Source organism: Condylura cristata, unplaced genomic scaffold, assembly GCF_000260355.1.
Source record: "Condylura cristata isolate star-nosed mole 26May11 unplaced genomic scaffold, ConCri1.0 scaffold00010, whole genome shotgun sequence".
Taxonomy (NCBI): Eukaryota; Metazoa; Chordata; class Mammalia; order Eulipotyphla; family Talpidae; genus Condylura; species Condylura cristata.
Window position 1 is genome coordinate 57,140,670 of NW_004567111.1, and position 15,644 is coordinate 57,156,313.

A 15,644-nucleotide genomic window follows, 5' to 3' on the forward strand; every position below is an offset into this window, starting at 1 on the left:
TTTTTTTTTTTTTTTTTTTTTTGGTAACATCAGCCTGATGTTGTGGATTTTGTGTAATACAGGTTTCTAATCATACTCTGATGCCTGCAATTGAGGAAGAAAATACATATTTTTTTGTTCCATAAAGAGAACTTTAGGATCTGTAGCCATTTCATTGCCTTAATTTTTAAGAAGAAATTTTAAAAAGAAGAGCAGATTTGCTATAGTAAGAAATCGCGTTTTGATGCTTCAGAATCTGTTTAGGGTGTTAGCTGCTATGAACATGGTGCCCTTTCAATCCTGTATTTATGTAGGTTTATGGGTAAAGTGAAAGACTCCTTCATATGCAGTTTTAACTCTTTTTGATTGTGTTTCTATCTAGCCATGAAACTCATGGCCAATAATCTACTCTGAATGGCTTGTTTAAGCAATAATTATTTTAAAGGATGTGAATTACTCGTTCACACAGACTATTATACTCCGGGGATTCCAAGGGGCAATAATTATGCTAGAGTGAGTATTTTCCTCACTTCATAGGAACCACGTAAATATAAGAGATGAAAAAATTCACTTTCAAAGTCTCTAGTTTGATTTTTCTAATCAGGAATTTTGTACTGCTGCCTTGCTCCCTTTAATTCTTTATGCCAGTTTAAATTATGAATATGAAAGCTAACATAAACCACAGGCATAAGACTGCCCACTGCAATATCAAAATCACACTGCATAGTGACAGAGGCCTCTGGTGCAGATACTCTCAGAAACTGCTCCCAAGAAGTGGCCTTTATCTACTGTGTTGTTGGCACCAATATGCAAAACTGTCCTTCACATATCTGAGTTGCACATAGCATAGGCACCTACAATGTAATGCTGTGCAGAACTTTGTAAACTGTGCTATTAACAGTTACAGTTAACAAAACAGAAGCATCTAATTTCCACCTACCCTCTGCTTGGCTCATAACTTTGAGGATCTTGATTTGATCACCATTGAGTCACAGCTGAGGTGGAGCCAGAATACTTTTAAAAGACAGCTAGGAATACACCCATCACTTTTCATAAAATACATGCTGTTTTATTACTTAAAATATTTGAATAGTACATTTATTTGTAGATTTCTTTTTTGCCCTTACAGAGCCTGAAGCCTTTTTTTCAGAACCTGGAGTCCTATGCTGTAGTAATAGCTTTGTTTTACATTGTTAGTGTTTTCTGTTTCTTAGTTTTCTCACACTTCTTGGTGGTTGTAAGTAAGCTGCATGTATCTGAGTGTGTGTGTGTGTGTGTATGTGTGAGAGAAGTATGGCCCCTTTGGCAAACCACACACACCAACAGCATAGGCTGCTGCTGAAGTTGTTATTAAAAATTAAGTTGAATAGGAAAGGAATGCCTTTGTAATAAATAAAAAGGCATCCATATTTAATAACTTAACCAGACAGAAATGTTTGCTTAATTTTCCTAGGTAATTACAATACTGCAATTTTATTAGGTCAGTTTTAAGTAAAACCAGATTTACTTCAGATTGGACCAAATAATACTAAAGATATCACCATACTGTTGATTAAATGGCAGAGTATGGGCAGGAGGGGTGGAGAAAGCCACCACCCTTTTTTAGATAATGAGAGTTGTCACTTAATTGCAGTGGCTAGAGTACTTATGTGTGTTTGCCTGCTTGAAGAGTTACTCAGTTTAGTTCCTCTTTTGTTTTATTTTGTCCAGTTTTGTCTTCCATTACATATACTGGCATTTTTGTTTTTCAAAATGCTCTTGGCCTAGTAGGTGTTAAGAACACTGGCTTACTTAAATTGATTTTTACTGGTAAAACTTTTTGAAGAGTTTTAAAAAGCAAAAACGTTATTTGTGTCCCCTTTTACATAAGTTTAAGGGACACACTATTGAGTTTCTGATTTTAGCAATTTTGTATTTTATAAAATTTCTCTTGTTCGTATAGAATATCCTTTTAACTTCTAGTTTTCAGTTATTTCTTTGTTTGATTTATCTTGATTTTTGTTTTCCTTGGCCTATTTGTTTTCCAAGGTACACCCTAAGGAGTCCCATGGCATAATTACTAAAACTTTTCCTTTCACAATTTGTATTTTTGTAGCAACATCTGTAACTATATTCTTGTAGCTCTCATGAAAGGATTAGTTTGCTTTTATGGTTCTGAATAGGTGGCTACCTGGATAGCTAAACAGCTTAACAATATCTAACAGTGTTCTTTCAACACAATTATTTGGGTCTTTTTGCTTCCAGTCTCTTAATCTGGTTGGAAGACTGTGGCATGTTATCATCACTGCATTGAGTTTTAACTGGTTATAAAGTGTAACATTTATTAACAAAAACTTGATTACTTTTCCAGTTGATTTTAACAACTTAGTCTTTTTTTTTCATTGTAACCTTTGCATTTAACTATATTACTTGGTTCAGATGAGATGGTTACTACTTTTTAAATTCTCATTTCAAAACCAAGCATATCTCTATAATTTCCTCCCAGTCTACATCATTTAACACTCCCCTTACCTTTCATTGAACTTTGTCCTTTGTCAAAAATGTTCTTTTGTAAGATCACCATATTTCCCATTTTTGTTAATAATCACATGAACCCTTGTGTGTTAGAGGGGCTAATCTGTCAATTTCCTGGACTTCAAATTTGAATAATATACAGTGTTGATTGAACCCTTAAAATACTGTCTATTATAAATTTTATGTGTGTTCTCTTTGCTACCTCTGTCATTAGAGGTTGTCGTCACTAAACCTTAACTAGTTAGCTGTCTCTCATGAATAATTATCGTTTCTGGTTCCTAAATAAAATATTAAATATTAAGGTAGAAGGAACCTCAGTACTTCTTAGGGTTTTTAAAAAACCAGACAATAAGGAACTAATTTGGAGATCACTTCTGTAAAGTCTTCTGTAAAACATAACTGATAATATAATAATATTTTAAATTATTTTAAAATATATGTGGATAATCTCTGACTTGCTACTATGTTCTGAAAATTCTGCTCTTAAAAATTACTTTTAAATTGATTTCCAGAAGTTAAAAATGTCCAAATTAGGTATACTGCTGAATTCAAATTGATTTTAAATGGCATGGTGAGGTTGAACTTTAAGTGTTTTCATTTAGATGTGAGAAATGTGAAGTATTCCTGTTTGATGATATTAGGAACTCATGATATATTTAGCCAAAGAATATATTTGGTTCAGGTAAAGTTATAAACTTAATAATGGGCATCTATCCCATTTTGAAGAGGATGGATGAATTGGTCTGTTTCTGGCCACTAGCTCTCTATACTTAAGTCTTTGAAAAGACTGAAATGTTCAAAGATGGCTTCAGTGGCAATCGGGAGGTGTGGCTTGCACATTAGACTCCTTAGGCTCACACCACAAACCTCCTTTATCCACCTCACCCACTGTGGCTGGCTTTTCACTTATCCCCAGGCCTTCCCAAGAGTAGAGAGGCTTTGTTTCTTTTTCAGTCTATTTTCTTAGGTCTCTTAGCTATTAGCAACTGTCAGATATGGACTAATAGCTAATTTTCCTAATCTGAAATTAAATACTGTATCTGCACTATGTACCTAATGGGAATCTGACCTCAAGTGTGTTCTGAGCCCAGTCTTCCTGTTGTGGTGTCTTTTACCACATGAAATTATGACAAATTGCAAATATTGGTATTGTGATTGGTTCTCTGTACAAGAAAGAAACTCCATGCAGTGAGTGTGTGGTTTAATGGTCACAAAATGTTAGCACTGCTACCATTCAGCACGTGTAAAATTTTTTAAATTTATAAATATTAAAATTTTAAACATACACTAAGACTTTTCAGTTTTTTTATGAGTCCCAGGGATGAGTATATTGTTAAAGTATTTACCTCTTAATATTACAATGAAGGTATAAAGTTGCATTTAATTTTTCAAAAGATGCTATAAGATTTGAGGAAATAAGGCAATGTATTAAGCCAATTACAAACTGAATATCAAATTGATAACACTTTATTTGTATTTTTTAAAATACATAAATGGGAGTTAAAGATGTGTCTTTTCACTAAATATTTTTATTGCATTTTTGTTTTGACCATGTGTGATTTGTTCATGAGTAACTAGCTAGTCTGTTTTGTGAAATTTACTAAAATGGTGCTAGTTTGCTATCCTAGGGTTATTGTCACTGGGGACATTACACAGTCATGAAATAATTTTAAGTAAAAAACAAGAGGACATAAATGGATATCTAATAGAAAGATTTGCATTACCCAAACAATTAGGGAACACCCAATCCTAATAGAATAACCAGGATTCAGAAAGAAAACTCTTTAGATTATTTATTATTGAGCATATTTATTTTTATATTCATCCATGTGGTCTTAGAAATAATTTCAGAGTTATTAGTTAAGTCCTTGGACTTGAATTACACCTGTGGTGAATATTTTTAGTGGATTAGGTCATTCTTTTTGGCTTCTCAGGGAAAGTGGAAAAGTACCATTCTACTGTGGGTTAGACACTTTCAAAACCCTCTATCCAATCTTAAATCTTCTAAACATATGCAGCAAAAAGAAAATATTTTTTAAAGTGTATTTTGAAAATACATTTAGACTTTGCTTCAAATATTTGTTGGCTTATAATGGTATATCTTAGGTTATATTGAGATTTTATTTCACTTAAGGGTGGTGGATAAAGAAAAGTTAGATAGTATAAAAGGACTACATAGACTGTATGTAGAGGTTTTGTTTCCCCTCTTTCATTGCTCACATCTGTGGTGCCTTAGACTCAAGCTAATCAATTAATCTACTATTTGATAGAGTGGTACATAGTACCCAAACGTAAAATGTAGTTATTAAGTTCTCTGGAAGAATTTTGCTCTCTTAAAAAATACAGTTGGTTTGTATGGAATGGCTAATGAATGATGTTGTCGATCTGATCCATTATGAAACACTTTTGGTTTGTTATTTAAGTAGGGTCCCACATTGGGTTTGTTGACCTTTTTGTACTCTCCAATGGAAGTTCAGTTTGACTTTTAAAACTAAGTGGAAGCAAAAGGCATGTTAAGTGAAATTAATGAACTAATCTTTTGCTTAGACATTCCATATAGCACTAAATATAGCTCAGATCTAGCACATAAGTCGTCATCCTACTGAACTCCGGGTGTAAGTTATTTTTAACATTTAGCATGAAAGAAAGTGAAGTTAAGCCTGATGTTTCTCATAGTTGAATGAAAAAGCTGAAACAAAGAACTTAAATGGGAATGTGCCAACTATTTTTATTCCCTTAGTAACTAGTAGTGTTCTTCAAGTTCTGATAGGGTTCATTTTTTTATTACTTTGCCAGGTTAGTTCTGAATTATTTCTTTAGTAAGTATAAATCCTTGGTCTGCAGTAATTCATTTGTAACCTTCCTTATAGATGCATTGCCCTGGGGATCCTTTCTATTAAAAACTGGTAGAGATAGAAAGACCTGATTCAGTTGCTAATTGAGCTGTTGAGATTTAGTTTCCACAAAACCTCTCTGAATCATAAGACCATAAGTGTTGGTAATTTCTTCGGAAGGAAAAGATTTTAATGTGAGATGGATAAAATTTAACAGTAGATGCTCAGTAAATTCCATTATATTTAAAGATTATTTCTAAGAATGCTTTTTGCTCCATCTGGTAAATGTGGTCTAACAGTCAAATAACCTAGTTATCATTAGTTACTTTAAAATACTGTGATATCTGCCTATTAATACAACGTGAGTTAATAGTCATGAATACCTCATGGTAGAGGTCACTATATTATTATATGCTCTTTTTTTTTTAAGAGAAAATTGATTGAATATGCTTTATATTATTCCAGCAACTTCTAACAATACATGAATTTAATGCATAACAAACTATTGGTGACTCAGGTGTTATAAAATGAGGTAGAGAAATAAGAATTTACTATGTAAAGTTAAACACTTTACAACACAGAAGAGCCTTAATAAAATTTTCCATAGTGTGTTCTCAAAATATTTTATGGCACTAGAGTTATAGGGCACATCTTTTGCAACATGCTTAGGATGATGACTATTTTGCACTTGAATGGAATAAAAACAACTGAACCTGTAATGACATAATTGCTAGTTATTTTTAAAAAGGGAAACGTTGTAACCTTTTCAAAATAATATCCATTCTTTTATATGCTATTTCTCAAGAGTAAAAAGATGAATAAAAAAATTCAACACACACAAAAGGAAGAATTCTAGAATTAAAATTTATTTTAAAACATCTTTTAAGACCAGTGTAACTTGACAACTAATTTTCCCTTCTATGAAAATCAAATTGTCTTTGATATTTTAAGGTTTGTATGATTTGTAAAATCCATTAAATTACAATGTAAAGAGTTCATCAGGAAAATTTTACTGGGTGTTTTGCTGGTGTGCTGTCTTAGCAAAAAGCACTGAGTAGAGGTATTGTTAGGAACCCCCCTGTTATAGTATAACTTTTACTTCCTGATATCTGGGGTTGAGATTGGGAGGATTGGGAAGCAGATGGGGTATGAGTCCAGGTAATTTGTGGGAAAAAAACATGTCAGAGGGCATGAAACAGAAATCAAGAATGGAAAAGAATGGGTAATGTTCAGTGTAGTTTTTTTTTTTTTAATTTAATTACCTATTTCTTACACCCTTGTTAGTTTCTAACAGTGTAGGTTTCTCCCCTCAGGTGTGCTCACCTTATCCTCCCCCACCGCTCCAGGTACCCATTGTTCCATTACCAAAGTCCATTGCACTTTCTGCCCCTCTCCCATTTTAACTTCCACGCTCCCCACCTGAAGGCCTCAGATACATGGTCAGATTTCAGAGTTTGTCTTTGACCCTTATATTCTACGTATAAGTGAAACCATCCAGTATTTGTCTTTATCCTTCTGACTTATTTCACTTAGCATAGTCCCTTCCAGCTCCAACCACTTTGCTGCAGATTGCATGAGTTCATCTTTTTCTGTTGCTGAGTAGTATTCCATTGTATATATACTCTATACCTTCTTGATCCAATCATCTGGGTGCATTTAGATTGTTTTCATCTCTTAACTATTGTTAGCAGTGCTGTAATGAACATAGGAGTGTAGGTTTCCTTTCCACTTACTGTTTTTATTTTCTTTGGGGGAGACTCCTAGGAGTGGAATTGCTGAAAAGAGGGTTCCTTTTTTCCTACACCTTCACTAGCACTTAACTGTTTCTCTTCTTTTTGATACCAGCCATTCTCACAAACCTCATTGTGGTTTGATCTGCATTTCCCTAATGACAAACATTTTTTCATATGCACTTTGGCCACCACCCTGTAGAGAAATTCCTATTTAGTTCTTTTGCGCATTTTTAATAGGTTGTTTATTGAGTTACAAAAGCTCATTTTAATAGGTTGTTTATTGAGTTACAAAAGCTCATTGTAAATCATTGATACTAGCCTCTTGTAAGATGTATGGGGTGCAGATATTTTCTCCCATTTCAGTAGGGCTATCTTTGGTTAACTGTCCCTTTAACTTTATAGAAATTTTTTTTTTGTATTTGATAAAGTCCCACTTTATACTCACATTTGTTTTCCTTGCTGCTAGAGAGTGAGTCCTCAAATTTGTTTCTGAATTATGTCATTGGAGTGTTTTGCCTATGTTTTCTTCTATATATTTCTTAGATGTTTTATAGTTTGTCAGTTTTTTTAAGTAGTGATTGCATTTATTTATTTTTACATCATTTTGTACATTTTTTTTTCATCTCAATTGTAATCCCCATGGGTTTCCCATCACCAAGTCACCTGTGTGCCATCACCAGAATCCCGTGCATTTCCTTCCCCGCCCCCCATTTTTGATCCCATTCCCCACTCCACCCCCGCAAATTGTCTCTGGTATATGGTTGTTCATTTTTGTTATTTTCTCACCTGGTCCATTATACTCCTGCTATGAGTGAAATCATCCGGTATTTTTCTTTCTCTTTCTGGCTTATCTCACTAAGCATGATCTTTTCCAGCTCCATCCAAGTTGCTGCAAAAGACATGTATTTCTTTTTTTTTTTTGGTTGCCAAGTAATATTCCATTGTATATATGAACAACCTCTTTTTTATCCAGTCATCTATTTTTGGGCATTTGGGCTGCTTCCATGTTTTTCCAATTGTAAATAAAGCAGCAATAAACATGGGGGTACAAGTATCTTTTTCAATCAGTGTTTTTGTGTCTTTTGGATAGATACCTAGGAGTGGGATTGCTGGGTTGTAGGGAAGCTCCATGTTTAGCAGTTTAAGGAACCTCCAAACAGTTTTCCATACTGGTTGTACTAGTTTGCATTCCCACCAGCAGTGCAGGAGAGTTCCTTTTTCTCCACATCCTCGCCAACATTTGTTGTTGCTAGTTGTTTGAAGATGTGCCATTCTCACTGGGGTGAGGTGGTATCTCATTGTGGTTTTAATTTGCATCTCCCTTATGAGTTTGTCAGGTTTTATGTCCAAGTTGAGTTGACTTTCTTGTATGGTGTGAGTAATGGTCTGGTCCCATTCTTTTGCATGTAACAGTCCACTTTTCCCAGCACCATTTACTAAAGAGGCTTTCCTTGTTCCAGTATGTATTCCAGTATATATACTTTACTCCTCTGTCATAGATTAGTTGTCTATTAATGTGGAGGTTTTTTTTTTTTTCTGGACTCTCAATTTTCAGTCTTTAACACCATAATATTATACGCAAAAGTAAAATTATAAAGAAAAAGCAAACATTTAGAATTTGTTATTTTAAAAAACAGTAGTACATGAAGGAACTATTGTGTCATATACTATAAAGGCAACTGAAACTTTGGAGACTTAAGGGATGTTTCAAGCCAAAATTAATGTCCTTTAATAAACCTTGTTAAATCATAAACCATGGCAGTCTCCCATGTATGGGACACTACCTCTGAAAAATACAGTTGTTTTATTTGTTAAATATTTGCTTTTGCTTTATAAATTTTTCCTTGGTTCATCATGGTGACTCATTTGCTTTATATTTTTTCTGGCATTATGTTTTGTGTTTTTGAAATAACTGTCATAGGCATGACATCAGTTCAGTTCCATCAAAGTAAAAATAAAGCATAGGATGTTACAGACCTTGTTGAAACAAGGATGTTGAAAACTTGTTGGTACTCCCAACATTGAAAACTTGTTTTAAGAACTGTCAATCACATCATATGGTAATTGAGCAATCTTCAACTTATATCAGAAAGAATTTAAAAGTACTGAGAGATTGCATAACATTTAGTAAGGTCATGAAGTTGGTAAAGAAAATGAGGCAATAGAAATACACTGATGATCTTGGGGAACGGAAAATAAATGGATCACAACGACTTGATAGCTGCCAAGGTGGAAACGAACCTTATTAGTGTACCTGTGTGCCTGGTATTCTGCCTGGATGTTTTAATGTTAATGAATGTACTCAAAACTGAGTCTTTGGCAATCAGCTGCTAAAAAGGACCCTACTTTTGAATCGTTTTCATAGAGAATGTTGTTGCCTCAAGAAATTGTGGGTTATTTGCTAAGTTAGCAGCTGTTCTTTTTTCAACAAGAACAGTTTTTACAGATTGTGACACACTTAACATCTTGCAGACTTTGCATCTAATCGCCATTGATGACTGTTATTAATCACATTAAATATGGGAAGGCAAATTGCACTGAAGTGCAGATTTTAAAGTTTGTTTTCTAATATCATAGTTTCAATGTCTTAATTTCTTGATTGTAAGAAGAACAAAGGAAGCCTTTATTGATGTGTATGAAACACAGTAGGTTTCTTGGGATGCATTTATCTTGAAGGGAGTAGAGTTAAAACTTATTACATTTGGAGGTGCCTAATGAAATAGAGAAGCTTAAAGTAGCAGGTTCCTGTCGTTTTTTTCTCAAGCTGCCTCAGGTTTCCATGTGGCCTGGAGAGAGCCTTTTCCCCGCCCACTGAGGGCACCGTTGGGACGAGGGTGTGCGCACGCGCAAGGCGGTCCTCGCGCCCCGCCGGCCTCGTGACTGCGCATGCGTGCCGGTGAGTGGCGGGGTTGTGTGGTTCTGTTCGCGTGGTTTGGGCGGCTGTGTGTGTTGGTGGGCGTTCGTTTGCGTCTCACCTTTTTCTAGAGCTGTGAGAGCGATGGGCTGTCAGAATTGGCGAGCGAGCGGGTCCCGAGGGGAGCTCTAGTTTGGGGTTGCCCGCGCCGACGCGGGCTCGGGGAGACCCTGGAGTCGTTCCCTCGCGGAGGCGAAGTTCCCGCCGGACCAGACCAACCCGGAAACCCGTGTGGGGCGGCCTGGGCTGGGGCCCCCACGCCGTCCGCGGAGGGCCCAGCGAGGCTCAGTCAGGCCGCGAGCGGCGGCGGAACTGCACCCGGGCTGTGAGGCGGAGTGAGGCCGGGCCGGGCGGCGCGGACGGGAAGTGCGTCTGCGGCGGCGGGGAGCGCGGGCGGCGGTGTCGGACCTGGAGGCCTCAGCTGGGGGTGGGTCCGTGGAGCGTGGACGGCAGGACTGTTCGCCTTGTCTTATGGTCCGTCTTTCACTGGAGGTCATTTTACTTCGGCTTTTTTTTTAAAGTTAAGTAACAAGAGGATTTTAGAAAGCGAGAAGGAAGGCGCCATTCTACAGAATAAAAAATGAACGAAGTCTCCACACCCCGCCCTTTTATTTTTAACGGTAAAGCAGATTGATTGTAGACTCACGCAGCAAGCAATGTGCAGGAATTGATTCGGGAACACCTAGACCATTCTTGCCCACCCGCAGAAGGGGGCTCATAAACCCTGGCTCTTCACCCCTCCCCTCCCCTCCCCTCCCACTAGCTGGGAGTCTGGCAGGAATTCCGCTGAATTTCACTGCCGTGGTTACATGTATTGCAGAGGCAATGATATTTTGTGAATTCATGGGGAGGGGGAGCAAAATCTTGCTTAAAGTATATTTGGTAAGTGGAAATTGAATTTTATGCGTTTGAAATGTGGTCGGGTAGACATGCCACTCTTCAGGATCACAGTTCTGTTGAGTTAAATACTGTGTAAAGAAATAAAGGGAAACCAACGAGTCTGCGCATTCCTCCTGATGCAGCACACTAAAGTGCAGCCTTTGGCTCCTGTATTTTTCTGTAATCTGCACACTTCATTCTTCCCTAGCCCTGTAGTCGAAGTGCCAAGTCACTTTGTCCTCTACTGACCGGTGCTTTCCACTGTGACCCTCCCCTCCCCCGCATAAAGGGCTCATCACGTTATCACCATTATTTATGTCTTTCTACCAGCCAGAGTTCTTTGTTGCCTGTAAATTGTGAATGTTTACCACCTGCTGGTAGCACTATCCCCAGTTAGGATAACAGAAAACGCATTCACACGTTGTCAAATACTTCCCTGGAAGGCAGGCACGTACCGGATTCTCCTCTAAGAACCACTCATCTGGAGTATGAAATACGGAAAGCATGAGTTTACCAGCACTGTAAGAGCTGCTCCCCACTCTTTAGGACTTAGAAATCTCTTTCCCAGCCATTTCACACACCCAAGTGGGAAATTTTAAATGGCAAAGTAAAAAAGTACGTTAAAACTAAGTATATTAAAACAAATCAAGACACTTAAATTGCCCGTAGTAATGCTTATTACATACAGATTTTTAATTTTTTCCACTTACAGTTGCACCCTTTAATTTCACTTTATACTGTAGGAAGTAGTCTGATTGCTAAAATCACAGCCCTTTAGATGCTCCACATATTCCTCCATTGATCTTGATTGTCCAGAAATGTGTTTTATTTCTATTTAGAGCTTCACTTTGGGTTATTCAAATATAAACTCCAAGAAGATGGGAACTTTATATTAAAATTTAATTATCTTTTTACAGACTAGTCTGAAATTATTTGTTTTATAATTAAAATCAACTGGTTTCTTTTAATTTTGATGTTTTATTTCCAAATGTTTAGTTGACTAGTGAAAGCTGCATTTTGAAAGCGCCACAGATGCAGCTTTGGAAGTGATTAATGCTAATAAATAAAAATTGAAATAAACTTAAAATATTTCTGTCTATACCAAGGATATACACATATCTGTGTGTCAGTATGAATGTATATGGGCACACACATTTCTTCAACTCTGCTAGGCAGTTTGTGATGCAGTTCTATTCAGGAACTGGTAGTTGAACTGTGCCAGGAGACAAGATTTTAATAATTGCTCGATTCTCTTCCTGAATGAAAGAACTTTCAATCCCAAAACTCTAAACCAAAATGAAACCTTTTGTAATACCGTTGAAGATAAATTTTCTGTGTTTTCTTACTCCTTCCTTCACAGCATACTAATCTTTGGAATTTCTACTAGGAAATTCTCCAGACTGGTAGTTTCTGATATGCTTTCCTAAAAGTTTGTTCTTTGTGCTTATTGTAGTAAAATAAACCTATTCATTTCAAGCCCTTGAATACCAGTTTTTGCTAGAGATACCTCTGTATTGATATATTATTTTTATTTTAAATGTATAACCATTTGGTATAGTTCACTTGTGCAGCCGACTTGTCCTAGACTCTTGTATTTTGGTTGAGTTTTGATTACTGTTTCAATTTCCTTGGTTGTGATTGGTTTGTTAAGGTTTTTGATTGACGATTGCATAATTTTAAGAATTTGTCTATTTTTTTAAGTTATTGAATTTGTTAGTGATAGTTGTTCTTAATAATGTCTAAATATCCTCTGAATTTCTGAAACATCTGTTATAGTTTGTCCTTTTTTAAAAAAAAATCCTATTGATTTGATATTTCTCCCTTATTTTCTTGATGAGTCTTGCTAGAGGTTTGTCTGTTTTGTTTACTTATTCAAAGACTCAGCTATTGACCTTTGGGACTGTATTTTTAATTTCTATTTGATTTAATGTACATCTCTGTTGGTGTATTGCTGTTCTGCTGGCTTTTTGATTTGTTTTTGTTGTTCTTTTTCAAACTCCTCAATTTGAAAGAGCAGTCTGTTTCAGCTCTTGTTTCTTAATGTGAGCCTGTATTGCTAGATTTCTCTTACTCCTTTTGCTATGTCCCATGAGTTTTGGGTACTTGTACAATTTGTTCTCATTTGTTTCAAGGTATTTTAAATTTCTTCTTTGATTTCCTCATTCATCTAGTAGTCTTTTAGTAGTGTATTGTTAAGTCTTCACATATTAAAAGATTTCTTTCTTTTGGTAGTTGATTTCTAGTTTGATACCTTTATTATCTGAGAAGCTGTGTAGTTTCAGTTTTTGTTTGTTTTGTGTCTGTTCTGGAGCATGTCCCAAGTACAGTGAGAACAGTGGGTTGTAGCGTCTTGTAAATGTCTATTAGGTCTAATTCTCTACTTTAGGCTATTGTATCCCTGTTTATTTTCTCTTGTTGATGTGTCCATTTGTAACAGTGGGGTATTGAAGTCTACCACAGATGCGTTTTTTTTCCAGAGTTGCAGTGATTGTCTCTTATATTTTGGTGCTTCTTCATTTGGTGCATTTGTGTTGATGAGTGTTATATATCTTCTTGATGTATCATTCACTTAATCATTACATATCTTTAACTGGAAATCTATGTTGCAGCATGGCTGTCGCTGATTTCCTTTAAGTCCCATTAGCTTGTAAAATTGTTTCCGACCCGATACTTTATGCCCATGTTTGTTTTGGGAAATTGAGGTGTGTCTCATCACAGCAGAAGATTGTATTCTGTTTAATGATCCAGTTAGATATTCTATCTTTTAATTGGTGAGTTCAATCCACTTAATGTTTAAAATAATTATTGATATGTGATTATCTGTTGCTGCCATTTTATTTTTAATTTTGGTGGGTCAGTCTATTTCTATAAAGAACTTCTTCAGTTCTTCCTGTATGTGCCTCTTATTATACATTACTACTTTGAACATCTTTTTCATATACATCTGAATTTTTGGAGTTTCATGGGGGAGGAGGGAGAACTGCTGCACTGAAGGATAAGGTCTTTGTTTTCCAAGTATTTTTATCATTTTATATCACCAGCAAAGTAGGCAAATTTCCATTTTATTACATCTTCAAAAACGTTTGGTATTATCAATCTTTTCATTTTAGTCAGTTTGGTAGATGTGTAATGGTAGCTCCATGTCTCATTATAAAAAAAAAAAATTCTAACAAATGTTCTGGTAAGGTGCATGAAGTTGAGAAATTAAACAGGAATTACAAAACAGTGAAGCATAAAGCAAAAATAAAATGGCAGCCATAAGTATTACAGTATAATGAATAACATTAAGTTTAAATGACCTAAATACACCAATTAAAAGGCATAGGTTAGCACATTGATTTTAAAAAATATAACAACGTGGAGTTTGGCACTATGGCAGCAGAATGACAACCCCAGACTCACCTCCTGCAGAAACACATACACAACAAAACTGATGGAAAGCAAAGCCAAAACCACTCATGGGAAAACATCAGCAAACACAATGGGAGAATTAGCCCTTCCACCTCCCAAAGAGTAGGAAAATCTCTAAGTGAATTTTTTTAAAGTAATGATTTACTTAACACTTTTTGCTTGTATACTCTACCCAGCAAGATTAGCATTCAACATAGAAGAGAATGGGACTTTACTAAAAAGCAAATACTAAAAGACTTTATCAACAATGAGTTGCATGTGAAAGAAATTCTAAAGGCATTATCATAAAGCAACAGAACCATAAATACTTAATATACTTAATATAATATACTTAATATACTTAAAATAGAGGAGGAGGGAAGTAACAACGTAGCCCATTACTATCACTCAGAGGCTACACCTTCCAAATAATAATAAACACTTTTTTTCCCCAAGTGCACAAATATCAGAAATAAAGACCCAAAAGACTAGGTTAAAAAAATAATCTCAGAGCTAATTTTTTGAGAGTTTATATAAAATAGATAGACCCTGACATGTAGATTAATTTAAAAAAATTAACAACTAAAAGGAGAAATTGCTACAAATAACAAAAACAAGAATGTAAGATTACTTTGAACACACATACACTGAATAACTTCAATAACATTGAAGAAATAAATTTCTAGATCAGCATAATCTACCAAAACTAATCCAGGAAGAAAAAGATAAACTAAATAATCTGAATGGATTTTATCTAAATTTTAAAGCACTAATGGCACCTTGCTCAAATTGTATGGATTCCTATGAGTAGACCACTCATGGGCAACTGTGACCTATTTGCTCTATGCAAGTCACAGCAAGACATTCATTGACCACCTATGGCCTGGACACATAGGCGACTGTTGACCTCATTACGTGATTCTCTCCATAGCAGTCTTGGGATTACTCTGCCTATGATAACATTATACACATGGTCACAATGTCCCTTTCCCTTTCCCTTGTAAAACTTTATCCCCCATTCCTACCCGACCCTCTAGACCCTATTCCTCATACCATTGTTGCATGATCAGTTTTTACTATCCTGTATGATTTCAATAAATGGCACAAGGACATCTGCTGAAGCAGCCTTTCAAACCTGTTCCACACTGCTGTTTCTCATCATGTTTCAGAACAAAGTAGCAAAAAGTTCCTGTCACAACAAAATTGTTTTTAAAAAAATACAAAAAGAAGTCCTCTTTTATACACTTTATGATGCCAATATTATCCTAATGCTGAAGCAAGACAAATACACCCCAGGAACAGGAAAATATAGAGAAAAAAAAGTTCTGTGATAATTTTCAACAAAATACAAGCAAATTGAATTCAGTAGTATATCACAAATATTACACCATGATCAAGTGG

At 35.7% G+C, this 15,644-nt stretch overlaps 1 protein-coding gene across 3 annotated transcripts in view; it reads left to right on the forward strand.

Moving 5' to 3' along the window:
• The first annotated feature begins 9,919 nt into the window (after window positions 1-9,919).
• Window positions 9,920-15,644, forward strand: part of N6AMT2 (N-6 adenine-specific DNA methyltransferase 2 (putative)) — a 38,664-nt gene continuing 32,939 nt past the window's right edge. For all 3 annotated transcript variants that reach the window (XM_004680355.2, XM_012723355.1, XM_012723354.1), the window contains exon 1: window positions 9,920-9,956. The gene's annotated coding sequence lies outside the window, so the exon portion shown is untranslated. The remainder of the gene's footprint in view (window positions 9,957-15,644) is intronic.